This window comes from Periplaneta americana, chromosome 9 (assembly GCF_040183065.1).
Source record: "Periplaneta americana isolate PAMFEO1 chromosome 9, P.americana_PAMFEO1_priV1, whole genome shotgun sequence".
Classification (NCBI taxonomy): domain Eukaryota; kingdom Metazoa; phylum Arthropoda; class Insecta; order Blattodea; family Blattidae; genus Periplaneta; species Periplaneta americana.
The window spans coordinates 130,339,121-130,364,171 of NC_091125.1; the positions used below are offsets into that span (position 1 = coordinate 130,339,121).

The following is a 25,051-nucleotide window of genomic DNA, read 5'->3' on the forward strand; positions in this document are numbered from 1 at the left end:
GGCGTAGCCCAGTGGCTAAGGCGCTTACCTGCCGATCCGGAGCTGCGCTCGGGCGTGGGTTCGATTGCCGCTTGGGCTGATTGCCTGGTTGGGTTTTTTCAGAGATTTTCCCAAACCGTAAGGCAAATGTCAGGTAATCTATGGCGAATCCTCGGCCTTATCTCGCCAAATATCATTTCGCTATCACCAATTTCATCGACGCTAAGTAACCTTGTAGTTGATACAGCGTCGTTAAATAACCAAGTAAACAAACAAATTTTTCCATAAGACAAGCAGCATTATTAAATAAATTAAAAATTAATATCTGATAAAGGGAGTGCGCTTATCGATGATGAATCAGGAGAAAACTGGTTGACGTTACTTCAACTACATGCATCTGGCTAATGTTTAACGAGTTCACATTAATTTGTATGTGCAGAAATTCTCTGAAGCGAGTCATCGTCCTTGTCTACACGCATGACGCTCTCCTACTGTTTATACACCACTGATTTCCTATCCCTCTGAAATCAGGTTTCTACACGATTCACCTTTTCAATTTCCTGGCAGTTTCCTACCTCCTGGCGCCCACGAGTGATTTCAAGGTCATAAAATGTGCTGCTTTTGACATCGGTGTAATAGACGAATGCTATACATCAGTCATGTCAGCGTCAGCTCGCCGTGTGTACTTCGCTCGCAGTGTAAACAGTTGAGCTCGCGGGCGTCTGTACTCTTCCTCTCTTTCGCCGCAAGAGGAATGGCAGGGGTGAATAAGTACACTGGCAATGTTTCGCATGTTTCATACGATTGCTTGCTTTAGAGTACCTACTGAATTCCTCATGATGGTACACGTTAGTGAGATCCTATAAAATTTTATATATTTATATATTATGTTTGTTTGATTATTTTATTTCAAAATGTATAATTTATTTTGTTGGAGTGATGGGAAGAATTAACTATTTTTTATATTCATACGTTTATTTATGGTAAGCTGATCCATTTTTGACCATTATACGACCAAATTACCTCAGGTATATCAGTGTAATTATGAAGACTATTAACTAGTACTCATATCGCACTACTAGTTCTAGAATCAGCGATACTGTTATTCACTCTTAGCATGAAGATTGATTATTCAAGCCGTAATCACGATGGAATGGCACAATGTATAATGTGTAAAGGTAGGACTTTATATCACAACATGAGGATATTAGGTTAGTTGTGCTTACACCAATGGTGGGCATTCCTGTGGCATTGCCGCAGTGACGTCAGATCTCAGCGAAGCATCAAACTTACCCCCTACCTTCCCCTTCCCCCACTCCATAAAAATACTGCGCGTGTACGTGGCGGATTATACTGGACTGCTGTACTTCGGAGCTTCATTAGTGACACACGCAGAATCATATGAATCGAGAGGATATCACACTTACAAGAAAGGCGGTTCTTTCATTTCTCATGTTTAGGATTAGTTACAAATATTCAGGACGCGAACTTAAATATGTACATTCTTAAAATAGATCACCAGTTATACTAGTTCAAGGAACACAGATTCAGTGACTTTCAAAGGATGGAGAAAGATTTCAATATTTTTGCCACTCCTTTTCATGTTTAAATTGAAAATGTTATCCCAGAATTGCAGTTAGAGGTACTGAATTTGCAGAATGATGGCTTCTTGAAAGCAGAATGTGAAGGTCTACTGGGGGCTAAAATTTTTTAATAGATGTCCAGTACTACATATCGACTGCTTAGACAGTTTGCTTAAAAATAATGAGTACCGTAATTTCCCATGAATATGGTCCTGGAACATAACTATTGTCCACGATACAACTATTCAAATTTTGTACTCCCTAACGTAATACCTAATTTATCTATATTCTTGCTCTACTGTAGTTTTAATTCAAGTCACTGCAGCTATCTACGAACGGTCTATGTTACTTCTACAATGATCTTTGAATGGTTGTATCGTGGACCATAGTTGTGTTCCAGGACCATAACTATGGAAAATGACGGTATGTATTCATCAACCTACCAGTGCGAACAGCTGTTTTCTAAAATGAAATTTATAAAGTCCAGCCACAGATCCCGCTTAAGCGATGCTTATCTCCTTGCGCAACTGAAAATAGCATGCACAGTTATAAATCCCAATTTCGAAGAAATTGCTTTGAAAAATGATTAATTAAATATCACGTGAATGAACTATTCTAATTACATATGGTAGGTAGGAGTGTAGTGGCTCAACGGTCTGTAAATCCGTCACTGCACTGTAGAGTGCAACCCCTCCCACAGTATGTAGTTGCCTTTAAATCCTGTCTTGTGGGTTGCGTTCATTTTGCCCGCCACTGGCTTAGACTGTTTTTACGTCTTGAATGACGTGAAGCCTGAGGTATAGCCAGGTTACAACTGAAATGTGTATCACAGCAATTGAACGGGGAAACGTTTCTCGTGCGTAGTGCATAGGGTTCAGACTTATACTCCGGCAATTGAGGGGTCTGCTGCAAAAGTGAGCTATGTTACGTTAACCATAACGTGAGAAAAATGAGTTTGTTGAAAAAGTTCCTATCCTAGAATTAATCAGAGTGCTCTAGCATTGGCTCGTGCATTGCCACATCTATATAGGTTAGGAAAATGAGCAACAGATGGTAGGAAGTGCGTAAAAAATTGAAATTTCACTGATCTGAATTATGTGGAATAGCTCCTCCTTGCAGTGGGACCCTCAATTAATTTGTTTACATTGCACTGTGATTCGTTGATTAGTTAACCACATAAAGCTACACCCTTATCTCATCCTGCCTAAACCACGGCAGAATTCCTTAACAAGTACCCATGCACCTGCATTGCTCGCTACGCTCACTCTCTCTTTCAACAGAAAACACTCTATGCATACCTAACCTTATAGTGTCTGTGGATAAATTCCTATCTTCAATAATGTGCAAAAACACATTATCTGAAAGAAATTTAATGTAGAACGACATTAGACTGTACCTATATAATTTTCAGGAATAAAAGAACGTCGTGGGAGATGATAGGGTGCAAATGATTGATGATTATAAGAACATTTGAAAGTATAAGTAGTCCAAAAGTTTACTAAACTATTTAAAATCAAACAAGAGGTTATAATCCTGTGTTTTTAAGAATGTTCAAAGTTTTACTGAGGTTATTACTTATTTATTTAAATTCTATCTCGCTCATAAGTTTGAAGAATAAGTCTTAGTAATGTCAATATTTGGAAACACTTATAGTTGCGAACAGTTTTTTTTTTTCACAAATGAATCTTTACAAAACTGGACAAAGACTATGTTTTACAGATTCTTACATAGAGTCCATTATGAGGATGGTTCCCAGCAAAACTGACATTGGAAGAATTATTTCTAGAGAACATCACAAAAATATGGAATATTGAAACTTTCAGGAACAAAGACAGATTCATGTCAGTAGATTTACTGGCATGTATAAGAACGCCTGCTGTACAAAATTCCGGCACACCGGTGACGCTGATATAACGCTGAACGTCGTTAAATAAAACATATTTTTTTATTGCGCCATGGTTTCTTAAAATGTAAGTCAATTACTCTATTCTACAAAAGTGAATTTCTTTTCAGCGTTAAAAGCAATATATTTTCAGTCCACAACAAAAAAGAGCCGACAATCTGTTTCCGCTTTGGGAATAGTGTAAGTATGTATTTAGTCTCTTCGGAGCAGGAAATGATGTTTCTGATTATGCACTTGAGACAGGAATTGTTACTGTAAGATTGATAAGTTTGTACATGCCTGGAATTGTGCCTCCTAGATCGCTTGTGCTCAAATAGGTACTTGCGTAAATGAGAAACGCTTTACGTACAGAAATCCTTGTTTAAACAAACAAATGAAAATTCACCTTTCAGCTGTGGAAAATCAAAATAATGCCCTTAAAACATTTTCAAAGACGCAGATATTCTGGGAAGTTATATGAAAACGTAGAATTTTTTTTTTGATTCGAGAAGTATGGTAAAGTTTAGTTAAACAATAGTTTTAAACATCTATACCAAACTTTCTTTTCGTCCGACATTTCACCAAACTCTATTGTTTTACAAAGACGAAGAGAAAATATCATTACCCTCCGGTGTACTGTCGTCAACTATCAACTACAGACAAGCAGTTATCAAAATCATTTCTTAGGTCATTAAAAACTTTTGAAAGTCTTCAATTCACTTCAAGCAAAATCCTGTGTCAGAAGTTTTTTTTTCTATAGGCCTAAGATAATAGGCCTAATGCCATCAACATGAGAAAGAATGAAATCTGAAGGCATTCAGTAGAAATATTAAGTCGAAGTTCTGAGGAGTAAGAAAACATCCTGCACTCTTATACGTTCATTATCAGACTTACCTCCATTTTGAATTATAGATTGAAAGATACATAAAATACTGGCTCCGTGCTCAAACACAGTTGTAAGTCGTAGTTCCATCTTGCGGGTGTACCTGATGGAGATTCATTTTTCACTTCTAGATCAAGAGCTTGATTGCTTTTAAATGTTTGGGAAAAATGAAGCTACACTGAAAAAAATATAGGCCTTTATTTTTTGCAATCCTTTGTGTGTTTAGGTTTAACCTGATCCTGTATGCCTCTATGCTCTCCTGATATAACCGCAGTACCATGTATGTGTTTGTTCAGCTATTTTAATAATGATATTTCTTTAAAGTTTGAAGAACATGCAAATACAGATGTTTGTGTGGTTCTCGTTGAAATGAATAAAATTTAGTAACTTTTCCTGAATATCCCGTTCTTGTTAACATGGCGTGCCACTGTGGAGGCTTGACATTTCTTTGAATTATCATTGGTTTAGTCCTTTGTAAGAGCAATAGTAAATAGGACATCATGGATCTCCTCTTTAATTTACATTTTCAGTGCTTGTGAAATTGAATCAATAAAAATCGTTTTCTTTATAACTCTAGATTTTATAATCCATAAAAAAAACAGTTTAACATTCGAGGTGAGTATCCAGTTTATCGTCAAATACCTGGGAAGGTTTACTAACCGTACAGGGCATGCTATGAAACTAGTCCAGCCCACTGCAGGTAAAGAAAGATAGGCAGGCAGGCTTATCGTCAGAGACATAAATATGCATAGACATTGTCAATAAAATACATTTAAATACATTAAAATTACAATGAAGTCAAATATAAAATATATTGGGCAAGAGTTCAAAGGCCAACACGTGCGTTCTCCAGACTGTAGGGACACAATAAAATTTGATCTATTTCTTTTTTTATATACTTCCTGAATTTAAGGTATTATTTGTATATTTAATATCCTCAGGCAAGGTATTGTAAATTTTAATACCAAAAGCCATATTTTAAGTTCTGCTAATATTTGTAAGGTGGTGTACCTGAATAATTTAACTAATTTCATTGCGAGTACCATAAATATGAAAGTCACTATTTAGATGAAAGTAGGAAAGATTTGAATAAATTAATTGCAATACATTAAATATATATATCATAAACAATAAGAATATTATTATGTAAAAAATATTCCCTACAAGAGGTTTTACTATCAACATCCGCTATGCTCCTGAACAAAAAAAGTCATTCAACATGGTAACATTTATGTAATATATTAGTTACATGCAATAAATTTGTAAACCTTTGAGTACAGGGACTTCATGAACGTTCTGTACAGAAAGTTGAAGGTGAAATCAGTGCGATATTTATATAGAAACGTTAAGGAATTAAGGATGTTCCATTTCCCTGTGCAGCTGATACACGGAGCAACTTCAACAAAATTGAACCTCTGCTAACTTAGACATCAGTTTTATTTAATTAGAAACGTTACGAATTACAGATACAGCCTACTTTACAAGACGCAGCTTAACACTGTCTTTGTGTTTATAACTTCTCATTTTTATACATTGTATGCTTTAATTCATGCAGATTGTATTGATTGATTCATATTTAAATAATTTTATAAATACGGGGGCTGGGTCATAACTAGGGACCGGATTTTTATGTAATTACATATTATATTTCTTTCAACCTAACCGTATATAAATAACAAATCTTTGCGAATCTTGTAATTATCATTAATATATTAAAATTGGATACTACATATTTTTACATATTTACCCCACATTACATATCATGGGCTGGTATTACATAATCTACATATTTAGAGGTTTTATTCATTTCTACTTCACTAAAAGAAAAAAAAAAACTTCTACTGGGGAATTTTACAATTTGAAATACACCGATTTAAAAAAAAAACTTTTTACTTACCCAAGAAGGGATATAATTGTCCTGCACACGTCTTAACAAGCCGTTCCCATGCAATTTGCAACGTTACCCACCCTCTTCATTAATCCTTTCAGGAAAACTCGTATCAAGTCTGACATGAGCCGCAATAAAGTAGCCAAATTTTTAAAAGAAGCTGGAGTAAAGGAACAAACTGGAAATATGTTGAAAGATTAAAATAAATAGCTTCTCAGGTTATTGCTTTGCCCCTTTACTTTAAATTTAGTAGACCTATACGGAAATGGGATTTTCTGAGAAATTAGAAAGTATGGTTCTCGGCTGGAATAATCCTACCCTTCTGAATGAGACAGGAATGTCACTTTTCAAACAACAGTTTGTAAATGCCTATAGTTTGATATTTTAGTAGGTACTTTATTTCTTAAAGGGAGCAGCTAAAATACATGTGTCCCACATTTCTTATTTTCTACTAATCCAGTAAAGCGAAACAGTGCTTGCAGTTCTGTTGTCATTCATTTCACTCAGTTCTCTAGTTTTAGTACTTACAGTATAAAGTGCAAATGAGTTTATCTACTGCTTTTAACTCACTAAAATGGCCCCTGTATCTTCAACTCTAACGACAAAAATAAAATCATGGATTGCGATGGACGAAGCTTTCACTACATGTGGAGAAATAGTAATGTGTCAAGCGTGCGGTAAAAAATCGGGTGCTCTATGAAATCACAACTGGAGAGTCTTACCTATCCTATACCTGCCATATATTGATATTAAATATTTTCATGATTTTACATATTTTGGTACATATTCAGCTTATTTTTCTTACATAAATATGTACATTTTTTCACACCTTGATGTTACATAAAAATCCGGTTCCTATACTCAAAAGTCATGGCAACTAATTTTTTCGTGATGATGAGGGCGCGGTTGGAAATTTTGAAATACGCAAATGAAAAGGCAGCGATGTGGTAATGCAGGAGTGAGATATACTTTTACGATAAAGATGACGTTAGTCTGTTGACATCTATTCTAGCATAAAAACAAACCATTGAATATGTCGTCGGCAGTGACGTATTTGAGAGCTAGTTTGTAAGTAACACAATGCAATACAGAACACTATAATAATAATAATAATAATAATAATAATAATAATAATAATAATAATAATAATAATACTAATACTAATAATAATAATAATAATAATAATAATAATAATAATAATAATAATAATAATATAATAGATACAGTCGCATTACATTATTACTCGTGTTGGACATGTTCTGAAGAGAGACGCTGATACCTTTCAGGTTTTACCAGTTTATCAATATCAGGCTGAATATCTGAACATAATCTCAATTGGAACACTAAATGAAAATCAGTTAATCTGCTGCATATGTCGCTTTTATTGATATTCATCTTGGAAAATAACTGTTCGCATAGATAGGTCGAACCGAACATCGCCATTAATCGTCCAGTAAACAATCGTAGGTTTGGAAAATCCTCTTCTGGTAGACCAGTGATGTCAAAGCAAGCGCATTTTTCTGACCTTGACGTCGTGTGCGGGCATTAAGCGCTAGGTATGCTAGGAGGAATAAGTAGCCTGTTCGATTAAGAAAACAGTGGTGCACAAACTTCAAACTGAACGTGAAATTTTATGTCGTTATTTTTATATGGCTTCTTTCTGTTTGTTATTTTCTATATTGTCTGTAAAACAAAAGTACTAACACTTATTTCTTAGCCTAATGTTGCAGTTGTGTTTTAAACGTTAATAACATAAAGAAGGGATATTCACACAAATTCCATAATAACTACAACTATACTGTACTAAGTGAATTAAACACATCATTCATAAAGAAAGTGTTATCCCAAAGAAAAACACTGAATATGACATGATAAGTTGAAATTGATATTGATGGTATCTTTAGCCTTATAAAAGTAATCAAAACAATATTATAGTACAAAGCAAAGTTGTCTAGGTATATGTTTTAACTGCAACTAATATTACATAATAAGACTGTTATGGTATTATGCTTTTAGGTGATATTGGTGCGCAACTTTCTGTTATCAGAATTTTAAATTATCTCGAAATTTGCTGACGCTATAGAGCTGACGTTTTACCAACACATAGGCACATATCTTTTGTTTGTGATGTAACAGTATTTGCTTTGTTAATTCATTTCCTTACAAACATTTTCAATTCGAATATTTTCAAACATTTTAATACACTATCTTCAGTAAAACGTATTTACGACATATTAGATTTACGAAAACATAGTTTTGGTACCTGTAAGGCTATTAAACAAACATATCTGAAAATTTCACTTTTCTGTAAAAAAAGTTGAGAAAATATTTATTTTGAATAAAAAAGCAAACTTGTGAAAAATGAACATTAAAATTAAAACGTACATTCTTATAATGCACTTATACTTCTCAGACAAATCTAAAAATTAACATGGATACAGTTTAATAACTTCTCTTCCCTTTATCCATTGAACCAGTGCTGGCCATCCCTGTATATAGCTCGACCAAGCGGCATATAGCCTACTACTCTTTCGCCTGTCTCTTTTCTTTCCGCTGTAAAGCGCTCAGGTTCTCCTGGGCTCTAAAGCGCCCGCTTGCTCCTATGGGCATCAGTTGACATCACTGTGGTAGACTTTTATAAACCTCAGGACCAGATATCGCTGAACATCGCATAGCTGTATTATTCTTCAAGTCAATCAATTCTAATTGCAGATCAGGGGGACCTTCAATAGGAGCAGATGTGAGAGGGCAGATAAACAATTGCACCTTTTTTGTCAATAGACGTAACGTCTGCAGATTTCTTTTCAACGTCCGTGATAAGAGTTTGAAGTATGGTTTTATAATTTTGTAAGGAATGGGCAGACACGGGAAATTGTGCATATAACTTTTCTCAAACTTGGTCACCTACAGTTGTAGTTTAGCAATTTTTCCGAGCAAGCTGAAGGACATCTAACAACCAAACATCCCGATGAGCCTCACAAACTTGCATCATATTTTAAATTTATTCTAAAAGAAGAACGTAGTGCAGGAAAAAGAATGGAAGAAAGGGTTACCCTTTCAGTTAATGCACTTGAGGCGTCATTGAAAGTTGCTGAATTGATAGCAATAAAGATGAAACCACATATTAATGGTGAAACCTTATTTGGCCCAGCTTATTGTTGAAACCATGCTTGGAAAAGCAGTTAAAGAGCAAATTTCTAAAGTGCCTTTTCAGCAACACGATTAGTCGACGTATTGCAGAAATGTCCGAGGACGAAAATCAGAATCCCTTTGAACAAATTAAAGGAAGCAAACAAGCAATTTGATCTTCAAGTAGATGAGGTACCGACAGGAACAACAAAGTTCAGTTACTTTGATTTTGTCGTTTTGTTTATGGAACAAGTATTATTGAACAACTTTTGTTTTGCTTAGAACTGAAGACCACAACGACTGGAAGTGACACATTTGAAGGAGTGAGTCGTCAACAGATTCTGGTTTAACATGGTGTGATTGCTGTGCCTTTTGTGAAGGATTTGTTTCCAGAGAAAAGAATGAAACTCCATCAATAATAGTTACACACTTCTTTCTGCATAGGGAAGCATTGTTAGCTAAGATAATTGGAGAAGAGTTGTCTAAGGTGCTCGATGGCACTGTACAAATGGTGACATTTATAAAATCTTGTTCTGTAAAGGTACGAATTTTTTATAAACTTTGTCATGATATGGATTCAGTCCATAAGACCTTACTTTTCCGCACAGAGGTAAGGTATTTATCCAGGGGCCAAGTTTTAAACCGGGTTCTGTAACTGAAAGAAGAGTTATGTACATTTTTTTGAGGAGGAGGGTTACTTTTATTTACTGCATTCTCGAACACGAAAGCTAGTGTTTTAAACTGGCTTATCCTGCAGATAAATTAAAAAAACAACGATATAAACTTGCCACTGCAAGGACGCCAAGAGAATATAATTACCCCGACAAACAAAAAGGTTTCTAGAGGAAACTCAGTTCTTGGAAGTACTCTATTTCGAAAGGAGATCTATCGAACTTCCCCACATAGCAGAATATGGTTTCGGGAAATAAAACTGAAAAGTTGAAACAATTGATTGCTGAGCATATTGTGAACCTGGAATAAAAAATTCAAAACTATTTTCCATTGCTCTTCACAACAAATTTACACTGGATTATGACGCCTTTTGATTTTGCCGATAGAGTTGAATATTTGGATCTGATGACAGTGGAAAGACAAGAACTAATTGATTTGTATTGTGATTCAACATTAGCAGTGAGGCCAATTCGTGTGGATTCTTTCTGGCTAAGCATTACAGAACATTACCCATCTATATCAAAGCAGGCTATTGGAATGTTATTGCCATTCTCAACATCGTACTTGTGTGATCAGACATTTTCGGTATTTGGATACCGTCCGTAAATTAACTATATTGAAGAACATCACCGCTCATAATGCACGTTCAAGTATATGCCGCAAATCAACATCACAAGACAACCTAATATTGAAATATATCGTCGGATACAAATGATATCCATAACAACTTTGAATAATTAGACTCAAGACAGAACCTCAGTCTATATATTAGGACATACATACATTTAGAAGGTGAAAAGAGGTGCAGTAATGATAAAACAAGAATTCGGGCACGAACAAATCAGTTAACATAGTTCAAAGACTGTAATGCATATCTTCACACAATATAGTATACAGATTTCATTTTATTTTTTATTATTTGTACAAGTATTGTAATCACACGTGTGCTTTTTAATCATTTGACAGTAGGGTGTAGTCACACAAGAAAGACACATTTATGTCCTAATTACTGTATGTTGGTTTTTATCATATTGCATGCTTATTAATATATATTGTATTTTGGTTTGTAGAGACATATGTACCTGTTAGTGATGATATTGCTATATAGAATGTTTTATCTGATGATGTTGGTATGAAACCGACGAAAACGTTTATATAATATTAAATCATGTAATGTAAGGACACGCACCTTACATATATTAATAGTAAAGTCATTGACTGAAAATGAATATTCGTATTATATATCATAGACTTTTCTGAAAATTAATCAAAATGAATTGCAAAATATAAAATCAAGTTGCAGGATTCGTCTGTCTAACGCTGAAGCCGATCTACAAGTTGTATGTTGAAACATTCGATCCAGGATTGACAGGATTTGCAAGCCACATCAATTCCAAGTGTCACATTGATGGAACATTTTGTTTATAAAGTACTTAAACTTTTTGTTTGTTTTGTCATTTGTAATAGGTTTTGTAATAAGGAAATAAATTAAGTTTCTGTCAACTGCAATTCGACATTAATAATTTTAATTCAAACTTAAATTTAATATAAATCTCAGGCAACGACAATTCAACATTGCCAATTGCTGGTCTGATATAACGGTCTTTAAACCAGTGTGCCCCGAAAATTTTGCCTTCAGTCAAGTGTGCAGCGGAATGAAAAAGGTTGGGAATCCCTGGTCTACTTCACGTGTGACATAGTTGTCAAGGTATCTTATCTTATGTAAAACTTCGGTTTGGTCAACTGTTGTTATTTACCGATTCATGTAAACAACTACTGTAGAAAGTACACGTCAAGATAACTGATATAGTCTGAATTCTATTGCGTCAAAGCAATAGTGAAAACAAAATAAACACTCTGTCATGGACACATAATGATCCGCTTTGCTGCCCGCGACTTCCATGCAAAATCTGCTGCATAGATAAATTCTACAACCCAGAAGATAATTAAATGTGTATAGGCTATAGCGCAGTAGGAAGTGTGGGAGGTACAGCGAGATAAGATTGTACTGAAAGAAGGTCACTTTGGCGAAATTCTAATGTGCAACTACTGGTTGCATATACTTTAGAGAAACCGCAACACGGCGGCGACCCGGCTCTCGGTCGAGCAGCTCGCAAACTCCGGTTACGCCGTGTCCTAAGTAAATGCGAGCACGAGCAATGCGGGCACCGCGTTAAAACTTACTTACTTACAAATGGCTTTTAAGGAACCCGAAGGTTCATTGCTACCCTCACGTAAGCCCGCCATTGGTCCCTATCCTGTGCAAGATTAATCCAATCTCTATCATCATATCCCACCTCCCTCAAATCCATTTTAATATTATCCTCCCATCTACGTCTCGGCCTCCCCAAAGGTCTTTTTCCCTCCGGTCTCCCAACTAACACTCTATATGCATTTCTAGATTCGCCCATACGTGATACATGCCCTGCCCATCTCAAACGTCTGGATTTAATGTTCCTAATTATGTCAGGTGAAGAATACAATACGTGCAGTTCTGCGTTGTGTAACTTTCTCCATTGTCCTGTAATTTCATCCCGCTTAGCCCCAAATATTTTCCTAAGCACCTTATTCTCAAACACCCTTAACCTATGTTCCTCTCTCAGATCGAGAGTCCAAGTTTCACAACCATACAGAAGAACCGGTAATATAACTGTTTTATAAATTCTAACTTTCAGATTTTTGGACAGCATACTGGATGATAAGAGCTTCTCAACCGAATAATAACACGCATTTCGCATATTTATTCTGCGTTTAATTTCCTCCCTAGTGTCATTTATATTTGTTACTGTTGCTCCAAGATATTTGAATTTTTCCACCACTTCGAAGGATAAATCTCCAATTTTTATATTTCCATTTCGTACAATATTCTGGTCACGAGACATAATCATATACTTTGTCTTTTCGGGATTTACTTCCAAACCGATCGCTTTACTTGCTTCAAGTAAAATTTCCGTGTTTTCCCTAATCGTTTGTGTATTTTCTCCTAACATATTCACGTCATCTGCATAGACAAGAAGCTGATGTAACCCGTTCAATTCCAAACCCTGCCTGTTATCCTGAACTTTCCTAATGGCATATTCTAAACCGCGTTAAAACACGCATCGCAAATATCTGCGAGGAAAAGCGAAGGTGTCCAATGTAACTGCGTACGGCAGTTTTAAATGCAAAATATCGATTTTTAATGATCGACGTGGACGCATATAGAAAAGACAATTATGCATGAATATTTCATAACTCAGCTATTTATCGAAACATAAAAAAATGACTCTTTACCTTTACGAAAAGTTGCGCAGGTACCTAACTTCGAAAAAAAAAAAGACTTAATTTTTATTCTTAGGAGACAAAGCTTATCCTTTAAGAACATATCTAATGAGACCCTATACTAGAAGAGTTCAAAAGAAGATAACGGCCTCATATTTCAATTACCGTTTATCACTTTGAAGAATGACTATAGAATGGAATGTTGTTGAAATCTATTGAAATTATTGTAGAAAATGCATTTCATATTGTAAAATAATTTTCCATAGCGCTATAATTGACTAGGAATAGGATACTTCTACCAATGCCTCGGAAGATAATGTGACGCAAGGATATCATAATTTCCAGGACTCGAAGGCAAACAATCGTACGTCGAGAGCAGCAGAAAATGTGCGAGACACCTTTTATCAATAATTTTAATTGAAAGTAATTTAATGTTTAAGTAATCTCATTATTACGGGTTTTGAAAACAATAAACATTGATGAATATTTAAATACTTATATAGTCACAATCATGCCATGGTATGAAAGAAAAATTTCACAACCTCGAGCGGGATTCGAACCTGCGACTTCTTGCACTCCGGTCAGGCGCTTTACCAACTGAGCTATCGAGTTCGTTTCACGCCAAAGGCTTGAAATTCTCCTCTCATACTGGCGACTCTTATTATAGAGTACTGTCCATAGCGTCTGATCTAGTCAGCACTGCTTATGGTTGGAAAGAAACATTGTAAATGTAAACTTCATCTTACGATGTTGAATGACATATATACGTCCGTTGATGTGACATTAATGAATATTTAAATACTTATATAGTCACAATCATGCCATGGTATGAAAGAAAAATTTCATAACCTCGAGCGGGATTCGAACCTGCGACTTCCTGTACTCCGGTCAGGCGCTCTACCAACTGAGCTATCGAGTTCGTTTCACGCCAAAGGACGTATATACGTCATCCAACATCGTAAGATGAAGTTTACATTTACAATGTTTCTTTCCACCCATAAGCAGTGCTGACTAGATCAGACGCTATGGACAGTACTCTATAACAGAGTCGCCAGTATGAGAGGAGAATTTCAAGCCTTTGGCGTGAAGAGAACTCGATAGCTCAGTTGGTAGAGCGCCTGACTGGAATACAGGAAGTCGCAGGTTCGACTCCTGCTCGAGGTTGTGAAATTTTTCTTTCATACCATGGCATGATTGTGACTATATAAGTATTTAAATATTCATTAATATGTCACATCAACGGACGTATATACGTCATCCAACATCGTAAGATGATGTTTACAATAAACATTGATTAAAACCTATATATTTACTTACTTTAAACTTAATTCAATATCCCGTACTATCAGCTACAGAGTCCCATTCTTTGTCAATAGCTAAACAATCCTTGTACTGAGGGTTTCTTTTGTTCCACAATACATTTCTTGTTTGTACTTCGGAAATTAACACTTCAATTGCTATTGCTTGCCGGACGACATCTGCGGTGAAAATCAAACCGTTTTAAATTCCAAACAAATTGTGCGGTGCGGCTTCACAGCATCGTATGAATCGCACGCGTCTCGTGTTCACGTTGGACAACTCCATTTATTACAAACAGATTGATTGTGAACGTCAACCGCAGTAAACGCATCGCATCGCACGCACCGCCTTGCCCGCCTTAACCTCGGACATGGCGTTACGCAGAAGCTTGCGAACTGTGATATACAGTGCAGTATTGGTAATTCGACACACCACAAACTATTGACGTAAAATGTTACTAGTTGTAAGCAGTAAAAACATTTATTGATCCAAATTAAGAAAGATGCCTTCTTGTTCCAAACATTTTTTTGCACTTTTTGAAAAGTTACGCATTAGGCTAGGGCTCCACTAGCTGTGTTTGACGGCTGCTGTGAGCTGCATTCTACTGCCTAGATTTGTACTGCAAGAACGTGGCTCTACTTAATGTAAATTTTCTGCGTGTGAAAGCCGTAGTCTACTGCTCCGCTGTGCTCTGGCCCGGCTCCACTCCTGTTGTTCAGCTGAAAACAGCGTTGTGATGTTCTTTGTGTACTACAAGATCAAGCAAAAATTGCACTGAAAATGAGCACGCTATTTATCAAGGTGATTGTATGTTTGCTAATGGTTCGCCGTCGTCGAAGATTGCATCAAAGAAAATGGCGGATACATCCTATATATATATTTTTTAGTAGGTCATTTTACGACGCTTTATCAACATCTCAGGTTATTTAGTGTCTAAATGAGATGAAGGTGATAATGCCGGTGCAATGAGTCCAGGGTCCAGCACCTAAAGTCACCCAGCATTTGCTCAAATTGGGTTGAGGGATAACCCCGGATAAAACCTTAACAAGGTAACTTGCCCCGACCGGGAATCGGACCCGGGCCACCTGGTTTCGCGGCCAGACACTCTAGCCGTTACTCCACAGGTGTGGAGAAAACATGAAGGCATGTTTGCTGCAATGCATCACAAACTTAGGGAATATCCAACTAAATTCTTTTAGTTCTACCGGATGTCGGAATTTTGTTCTAAGCATACGAAGTAATTATTCTGTATGGTTGTGAATCTTGGACTCTCACTTTGAGAGAAGAACAGAGATTAAGGGTGTTTGAGAATAAGGTTCTTAGGAAAATATTTGGGGCTAAGAGGAATGAAATTACAGGAGAATGGAGAAAATTACACAACGCAGAACTGCACGCATTGTATTCTTCACCTGACATAGTTAGGAGATAATAGGAACAGACGTTTGAGATGGGCAGGGCATGTAGCACGTATGGACGAATCCAGAAATGCATATAGAATGTTAGTTGGGAGACCGAAAGGAAGAAGACCTTTGTGGACGCCGAGACATGGATGTGAGGATACTATTAAAATGGATTTGAGGGAGGTGGGATATGATGATAGAGACTGGATTAATCTTGCACAGGATAGGGACCGATGGCGGGCTTATGTGAAGGCGGCAATGAACCTGCGGATTTTTTAAAAGCCATTTGTAAGTAAATAAGTAAGCATACCAAGTAATAATGCTCATACTTAGGGGGTGTTTCGCCTCATGGACAATTAGACAGACGTTCGAAACAGGAGCACGACACATCTAATCAAATCAGAGCTGAAAACTGCAGTCGAGTTTAACGTTTAAGCGAGAAAAATCTGTCTCAAAATACTCGTAATTTAAGCCTAGCTGGCGAAGTGTAGAATAAAGTTGTTTTTAGTAGCTAACTGAATGGAACATTTGTCAATTTTATATTCGAAATTTTGTCGATTCCTTAATCTCCCGTATTTTCTTCAAAACAAGTTGGCAACCCAAATTTGCAGTACGGGATATTTCTCAATTTCAATAATTTATTTCCTCACTATCAAGCTCCATTTTACAAATTGCAAACAATCAATCAACAACACTATTGTGACACAACTACAAGCACTGCGAAACGTAGACTGTTTTACTACAGCTGCCAGCTGACTACTACGGCCAGTGGAGCCAGGCTTCGGCGACAGATAACGGCACGAAAATGTTCTATTCCTCCGGCAGTAGACCTTGGCACTGCCGCCGTAATTCTGTTAGGCGCAGTGCAATACTGCCCATATAGCCACCTAGATTGTTTTGCGTGTATTCCATTTTCAGGCAGTAGTCTGCAGCTCACAACAGCTGTCAAATACAGCTAGTGGAGCCCTAGCCTTACTCGTTACAGTTCCTGTTGAAAACTAGAGGCCAGTGTTGCCAACTCATAATATTTTTCTCAGTCAGACCTACACCCTAAAATTCTTAAGAATCTGTCAGTTTCTTTAAGTCAAATGAGAAAGCAAATTTTAACATTTCATTCACCGACGTTGATTAATATAATTAATCCACGTCATCATCCTCTGCCTCTAATTCTGTGGTTGGGGTAATGGGTTGTTATGTTCTGAGGTACTCTGACTATGATAGGGTGTAATCTAAACATCACTTTTTCATACGCTTATATTTACAACAAAACCACATTTTCCACATTCACCTACGGATCGAAAACTCATGTGGTCAATGGTGTCAAATATAAACAAAGAATGACAGGATAAAAAAAGAAAAAAAGGAAAACATTGCAAGAAATTGCCTGCCCAAATTTCATTCAGAAAATCCATCATCCGTCAATCCCATTTTCTGGTAAAAACTGAGTCGTACTGTCCCTTCAGATACAACTTTACACATATTTTTTTTTACTTGTGTGCAGTACATCTTTGAGTCACAAAATTCCTTAAAGTGGGCGATATTTGGGACTTCTACCTTACTTAAATAGATCCCATACTTCTGTTCACAGGCAGTAAAAAATCGCAGAATTCCGCTTCAGATTTTCGAAAACGAGAATTGCAATTCTGCTTGAAATATTTATGTGAAATGAGTTTTATATATAATTTTTAGTTCACGACCTGTCTTCTCTTTGAAATAATCACAAAAGATTAAATAGGTTTTTTTTTACATTTGGGCGTGGGTTATGAAAATACCGGTACTCAAAGTTGGTTTGATGGTAGCAGTAATGACTCCTACTATGTGGAATTGATTTCAAGAGCGATACTGACATGTCCCACACATTTATATCAAATTTATGCAGCTTGTTTCCAATATGAACCTCTTTTTTCTTGAAAATAATTATTTAAGAGTTTTTTTGTATGAGTATTATTGTTATTCTTTTCGCAGAAATTTGAAATCAGTTTAAAGCCACTCTACGACACGTGAACTCCATTTCTTCTAAGATTACACTGTACATTCAAATATTTTAAAGTATGACCTTAGAATTCTCTGTTATTTTTCAGCCCATCTCTTTGCATTTTATCGACATGCCGACTGATAAACTATAGTCCTGCGTGATTCTACCTTGCATTATAATTGTAGTGAAATACACATTCTGTTAATCACTTGTAAATTTTATAAAACATAACATCTTGCAACAGGAACTAACGGCCACAAAATGTTTTTCTTCAGCACATCTCCTTTCACCAACACACAAATTTTACCTCATCTTCTCTTCATTCGTCTTTCTTAACGTTTCAGATTAACTTTTCTGTGTTCTCTCCTTTTATTTGTATTATATTACTTTCACACTGTATTACTTTCACACTATATTTCCTGCATTATTTAACACGAGATCTAAAGCCTTGGTTTTTCTGAACCGACGCATGCGACGTGCGAGATGCAAGGCCCGCCTCCGGTATGGCATAGTTTCGCCCCACGGTCAATTGGGAGGTCTAGGCATGGCATAGTTGCGCCCTGAAGAAATCAAGTAGCAGAATGGACATGGCATAGTTGCGCCCCAAAGAAATCAGGTAGTAGGATGGACATGGCATAGTTGCGCTCTATGGACATAGTACACGCGAAAGTGATTGTCATAAAATAAATAAATTACTTAAAAATATTATAGTGGTAGCTGCATTGAAATCAGGTAGCATAATGGAGAGGACATAGTACACACGTAAGTGATTGCCATAAAATACGGTACAGGGTTTCGCAAATCGAAACTTAAAGCCATTGTCAATTATTATCTCTTTTCCCTTGTCACTAATCTTAACATTCATTTTAAATTAACCTCACTATACGCCACAGCTGGTGTGGAAATAAGTAATAAAAATGTCAAGATTGCTAAGGTCCCATATTCCAACTACTCACTCACTTGAATATCCTATGTCAGTTAGTTAATAAAGTACTGCCAACTTCATAGTGTTCATTTTTACGGTAGCCTATCGATAATGAATATTAAATCGAATAAAAATCAATAAGGTTGGTTGATTCCGAGGCTCGAGTTCCCGTAATGTCTTTTTCTCTACCTATTTCATCGAGGCGCAACTATGCCATGCCCCTTTTCTCTACCTGATGGGAACGGGCGCAAATATGCCCACAAAATAGGGATCCTATTTTATCTGTTGCATCTTACCTGATCGTGGGGCGCAACCATGCACTGCCCCCCGCCTTGCACGTCGATTGCATCGGTTCAGAAAAACCAAGGCTTAAGTCTCTCGCTCCGCAACAACTGCTATACTAAAAGCCAGGTTATGAACCGACTAAACCGGAAGCAACGTTTTGTTGCTCTCTTTCTGAGCTCTGTTGCCACATAGTGGCGCGAGATTCAAAGCGTGTTCAGCGTTTTTCACCGATATGTTTAAAATAACTACTGTCTGTAGTTATCGATAACACTATCAACAATATTAGTAATTAAAATTGCTGTTTTTAAGAAAGCACGAGCTAATGACGCTGGTACGAAATGCGACTCGTAATGCACGTGGTATACCTTATTTTATTTCATGGAGTGCAGTTTCATAGAAAGGACTTTGCCGACAGACCTTCTACTGCTCACTACTAATAGGTTGTCATAAATAAATGTCTTCCTTACTGTGATGGAAATCTTGTCTTCTCTTCTTATTAACCAATCACAATCTTCGTTCAGAAGAATTGACAGGCTCCCCTCAAATCCACGTGGAGACACAGTTGTCGCATCTTTTCCGAATTCCAAGAACCCCGTCAGTCTGACTTCGATAGTCACCAGGATTGTGGCAACTGTGCAATCTTTGGACGAGGGGACAGGATGGAATTATCAGAGTTGTTTGTGAAGGAAGTCATAAATCTGTAAGCGGGTGTTGAAAGAAGCCACCGAACTGCACTCCTTGAAATAAAATAAGGTATACTGCAAAAGAACTGGGAAGTTTGGCTACACTGTCTCCATGATCCCGTTGCCAGATTTTCGTTAGCAGACGACATTTTCACGTGAGGTCCAATGAACAGCTCCGTTGTCCTTTTCCCCTCCAACCCCGCATACTCAACGTGTCATCGCTGAACAGACTACCCCTCTAACCTTCACTTTCCTCTCGCCCTGCCAACTACTTCCTGTTTAGTCGGTTCATAACCTGGCTTTTAGTACAGTGACTGACGGACGCACAGGGCGCCAGGACAAACTGAACAGAATTCCACAGCTCCTCTCATAACACAGCTGACTGCGAAAGCTGAAATCACCGAACTTCAGACACCGTTACATAACAAACAAAAGAAGCTGACGGACTTTTATCCGATAAAAGGGCCCGCAGACCTCATTCATTCATTCATTCATTCATACAGTGTTCTGCCAAAGAGTAGATCTCTCACTGCAAACCCAGATTTCGCCAATATTTCCTATTCTCTGCCTTCTCTTTGTCTCCTCATCTTAATGTCTTCTATCATTTGATATCTTCTTCTACCCGAACTCTTCTCCCGTTCACCATTCCTTTCAGTGCATCCTTCAATAGGTCTATGAACCTGTTTTCCGAATACAGCCTCAATTACTCTCTCATCAAACACGTCAGCAATCGCTCACATAGAAGATGCAGCTTATGAGCTCTAGCCCTGTCTTGCTGAAACATAATATAGCTTCGTTCTTCTTAGTTAATTAAGGGGGAAATCCGATTCAAAATTATTGTTTTGTATCGGTCAATATTAATTGTTTCATTAAAAAAAAAAAGGACCGGATATTCGTTTAGCACTTTCGGCACACCAGACACAGACCTTGGGACCGTTTAATGGATTTTCGTGTGTAAAGGCCCATTCACAATGAAAATTAAACATAACCGTAACATAAACACAGAAGTTTGCGCCCAGGCTACCAAATGGGATCATTTACAATGATTCACATAAGCATTGACATAAACATTACCGTAAGACGTTAACATGAAAGTCTGCAAACTCCAAACTTTCATGCTTATGCTTACGTGATTTGCAAACAGAACACAATCGTAGAATATACGACAGAATATTAGGAAATGGCGTCGTTGTTATGTTTCCATGGTTACCAAGTATGTTTGCTGTAATGTTTATGTTCCCATCATGAATGATTGTCTGACTTCTTGATTTTACTGTAACGTTAAGTTAACGCTTACGTTATGTTTAATTTTCATTGTGAATGAGCCTTAAGTCTTGGATTACCTACTGACCAATATCGATTATTTTGAGTGTTTACTTATCCGTGCAAGTGAAATCACGCCTTGTCACTAAAAATCAGTAATTGTGGGTCTAAATGGCCGTTATTTATACAGATTGAAGAAATTAGTTGAAAAAATTTATTCCAACATGCGAGTCCTCAGTCTCCAAGGAGTGCACTTCTGTAACCTTGCTTGAGTGAAATTTTAGTAATTATGTAGCATTATGTGCCGACATACTGCTGACCCCTGCTTGCTGTGCTAAGTTCGTAATGAATTTTCTCGGCGTTTGTGCTATTCCAACACCGAAATCATCCAACTTTTTCTCTATTAAAACATGATGACTTCTTCTTCTTCTTCTTCTTCTTCTTCTTCTTCTTCTTCTTCTTCTTCTGTTATCGAATACTGATCCTGTAGTTTTGAATTTGTTTACTACTTTATGAACTGTAGACCTTTTAGATGGATTGACTCCACAAAAATATGGAACGATATAATGTATGCACTGTACAATGAGTATCAAATAAAATACACTACAGTGTTAAAGAAAGCACGTACTTATTTACTTCTGGCTTTTAGAGAACCCGCAGGTTCATTGCCGCCCTCACATAAGCCCGCCATTGGTTCCTATCCTGAGCAAGATTAATCCAGTCTCTACCATCATATCTCACCTCCCTCAAATCCATTTTAATATTATCCTCCCATCTACGTCCCGGCCTCCCCAAAGGTCTTTTTTCCTCCGGCCTTCCAACTAACACTCTATATGCATTTCTGGATTCGCCCACACTTACTACATGCCCTGCCCATCTCAAACGTCTGGATTTAATGTTCCTAATTATGCCAGGTGAAGAGTACAATGCGTGCAGTTCTGCGTTATGTAACTTTCTCCATTCTTATGTGACGTCATCCCTCTTAGCCCCAAATATTTTCCTATGCACCTTATTCTCGAACACCCTGAATCTCTGTTCTTCTCTCAAAGTGAAAGTCCAAGTTTTACAACCCTATAGAACAATCGGTAATATAACTGTTTTATAAATTCTAACGATCAGAATTTTTTACAGCAGACTAGATGACAAAAGCTTCTCAACAGAATAATAACACGCATTTCCCATATTTATTCTGCGTTTAATTTCCTCCCGAGTGTCATTTATATTTGTTACTGTTGCTAAAGTCCTACATTAACAATAGTAAATGTTGTATAATTAAGCCATAAGTGCAAAACCGCTGAACTCCGATATTTAATTGCTGTTTCTTAGAAACTACAGAAAATAGAAAAAATAGGTTTAGTTGGAAAACAACGAACATGGCGACATGATTTCAGTGGTAACACTATATCATCATCGTTGGTTCCAGCCTGCAAAACAACACGAAAAATAGCAAGGAACCTACCATCGAAATCCAGCAAGCTAGCCACCAGAGCGCATTACTTACAGCAAGTGAGCACGCAGGCTAACCATCAGCGCAGGCACCTTGGAATCCATCATGGAAACAAGCACCGTCTGAACAGGGCTTTAGAAACTAAAGAATATAGATAAAAACAGGTTTAGTTGGAAAACAATGAACATGGCGACATGATTTCATCTTTGGTTCTAGCCAGCCAACGGCGTGGCTCAGTCGGTTAAGGCGCTTGCCTGCCGGTCTGAAGTTACGTTCGGGCGCGGGTTCGATCCACGCTTGGGCTGATTATCTGGTTGGGTTTTTCCGAGGTTTTCCCCAACCGTAATGTGAATGCAAGGTAATCTATGGCGAATCCTCGGCCTCATCTCGCCAAATATCATCTCGCTATCACCAATCTCATCGACGCTAAATAACCTAGTAGTTGATACAGCGTCGTTAAATAACCAACTATAATAATAATAATAATAATGGTTCCAGCCTGCAAACCAACACGAAAAGTAGGAAGAAACCTACCATCGAAATCCAGCAAGCCAGCCACCAAAGTAGTCACCAGAGCGCATTACTTCCAGCAAGTGAGCACACAGGCTAGTCATCAGCGCAGCCACCTTGGAATCCATCACGGAAACGAGCATCGTCTGAACCGGGCTTAAGGTTGCTCTTTGTGAATAAACACGATTCTGCACGGGAGTGCCTTAGGCGATTATAAAATCGTAGGTCGGATATCTTTGAACGTCAGTGTTGGAGAAAATGATTGCCACCAACAGACCGCAGCTGGTGTGTGCTCGAATACGTGCCATGTAACAGTGCTGTCGTGGTTCTCCATGTGTTTTAACAGCAATTTGGACGTCCTGGTCCTCCCTACCGCGTCGTCAATCCGAAGGTGGTACGAATAGGCCTATGTCATCAAGAAAAAGGATTCGCAGGAGGCCAAGTATTTACTGAAGAAACGGTCAATACAATGCGTGAAAATTTCATGCGGAACCTTCAGAAATTAGTGCGAAGAGCCAGTCGACAACAGACAACATCTTTTGCACATTGCTCCCCCGTTCACCGTACCTCACAGTGTGTGGTTTATTTATGTGGTGTTTTATCAACGAAAATGTTTACGTGCCTCCACTTTCGACGACGTTGCCGGAATTGAGAAGACGCATTAACATAGGCCGCATGGCCATCCCGTTCACCGGATCTCGGAGTGCGTGAGTCCTTGCAGAGTTTCGTCAAGATCGTTTACGTCTCTCCACTTCCGATGTTGTTGTCAGAATTGAGATGTTGCATTAGCACCGCCATCAGGAAGGTCAGACGAGACATGCTAGAGCGGGCTTGGCGAGAATGGGATAACGCCTGGACATGTACCGTGTCACACGTGGAATGCATTTAGGGTCAAACTTCACATGGTAATATCATGTATACTTTCTGTTCAGTATTTAAATATATGAGGGTGATCCCAGAAGTAATGTACAAACTTACTTCATTGGCACGCATTTTATTTTTCCAATCCTCTTACATCAAGATCGTTCAAAATAGTCCCTTTGAAGTGTTAAGGCTGGTTCACAATAAACCAGGAACGGAAACGACAACGAGAACGAGAACTGAAATAATGTTCAAATAAATATATTTAATTGTGAATGCTCACATTTAAATACATTTATTTTAACATTATTTCCGTAGTTCTCGTTGTCGTTACCGTTCCCGGTTTATTGTGAACCAGCCTTTGGACTGGGATCACGTTCGTTTGCATTACGTTTCGTTTCGGTGAAGTTCGTTGAAGTTTGACAAATACAAGATCCGTGTATTTGATTACGGTTAACGTTAAAATGAACGAACGCATGACGACGCTGATTCGACATTGCCAAGGTCTAGCATTCCAAATGCAAAGAAACGTAAGTTGAACGTCATCCAATCATGAATCAGAAGCGCGTCGCGTCATTTATTTGAACCTCTTCTTTCGTTGTAGATGCGGTCACATTTCTAATGAAATATTAAATAAAATGATATTAATTAAAAACTACGTAACACGATGAGCGATCTTTGATTGAATGTGTCAGGTCACATGAATATACTGTATTTCCTCTATATGACATAAAACACTTTTTTTAAAATCAAACATTATAGGTAGCAAACATGAAAGCACCTAATTCAACAAAATATACTATAGAGCTCTTTGTAGCGTATTGGTAAAATGAAAGATCGTGATGTAATTGAACCCAGGTTGGTTTATTATTATTATTATTATTATTATTATTATTATTATTATTATTATTATTATTATTATTATTAATTTCATCTTTGCTTTTGATCAGTTATTTATATTATTTTAGATACGTTATTTTATTTTAACCCGAAATACAGGCGCTTTCACTACATAGGGTAAACATTGGTAATTTCGTGACAGTGGTTATTTCGTGATACTTTTTCTTTGCTCTTTCGTGAATTAACCAATGGCATTAATTCAAATTTCCACCAAGGGATTGCATAT

General features: G+C 37.3%; 1 protein-coding gene and 1 non-coding gene across 2 annotated transcripts in view; both read left to right on the forward strand.

Annotated features, from left to right (window-relative positions):
• The window catches only part of LOC138706515 (UDP-glucosyltransferase 2-like), a 98,068-nt gene that overhangs the window by 25,359 nt on the left and 47,658 nt on the right, over positions 1–25,051 (forward strand). The gene's annotated exons all lie outside the window — the stretch shown is intronic.
• On the forward strand, positions 14,369–14,442 carry TRNAS-GGA (transfer RNA serine (anticodon GGA)). Its single transcript has one exon. It is a non-coding gene; the product is annotated as a tRNA-Ser (tRNA).